Below are 1,176 nucleotides of genomic sequence, written 5' to 3' on the forward strand. Positions count from 1 at the left end.
TGAATCTGATGTATAATGCACGAGCAAACGGAGAAGATACTATATCCATATATTGGGCAAATTCATAGTGGCATTTAAAATGTAAAAAAATTCCTGTCATGGATGATGGCGAAACAGCAGACAGTTGTGAAAGTTGAACGTGGAGCCAAAATGCATCCTTTAATGTCTGGGTTGCATTCTTTGGAATGGATGATGGATCCTTCCAATAAGACCCCAAGCCAAGTAGCGAGAGGGTCCGTTCTACATATGCACACCACTTGATCCAATGCCTCAATCCAAAACGATCTTCCCAATTCCAATCTGCCCCACTGCACCCCAACTAAATATGCCTCACTCCAATCCAAAACAATCTGCCCCACTCCCATTTGCCCCACTCCAATTCAAAACAATCTGCCCCACTTCAATCATCATCATCATTAGCTTTATTTCGGTAAATATAAATACCATAAAAGCACATCACATTTAAAAAAAAAAGGAACAACAAACTACATAATAAATAATTTTAGTCATAAAGAGTTAAAAGAAAAGAAAAGAAAGAGGAAAATGTTTGAACATGAGCATGTACCTCCAGTTTGAAATCTGACAATAGCTTCAATCTGTCCTACTCCAATCTGCCCCAATCCAAAACAATATTTCCCACTCCCATCTACACCACTCCAATTCAAAACAATCTGCACTACTCCAATCTGCCCCAATCTAAAACAATCTGCCTGGCTGCAATCTTCTGCACTCCTATCCAAAACAATCTGCCCCACTCCAATCTGCATCACTCCAATCCAAAACAATCGACCTCACTCTAATCTGCCCGCACCAATCTGCCCCACTCCAACCCGAAATAATCTGCCCCACTCCAGCTCTCTCAATGCCACTCTGCCCCACTCCAATCCAAAATAAACTGCCCCATTCCAATCTGCCCCACTCCAGTCAAAAACAATCTGCCCCACTCCAATCCACCCCACTCCTATCTGCCCCCACTCCAATACAAAACAATATGCCCCACTCCAATCCAATCCACCTCACCCTAGTCCAATCCACCTCACTCTGTGCCAATTCACCCCACTCCAATCCAATCCACCCCACTCCAACCCAATCTATCCACTCTGATACAATCCATCCCACTCCAATCCACCCTAATACAATCTGCCCTACTCCAATCCATGTCAATCTGCCCCACTT

Source organism: Pleurodeles waltl, chromosome 4_2 (assembly GCF_031143425.1).
Source record: "Pleurodeles waltl isolate 20211129_DDA chromosome 4_2, aPleWal1.hap1.20221129, whole genome shotgun sequence".
Taxonomy (NCBI): domain Eukaryota; kingdom Metazoa; phylum Chordata; class Amphibia; order Caudata; family Salamandridae; genus Pleurodeles; species Pleurodeles waltl.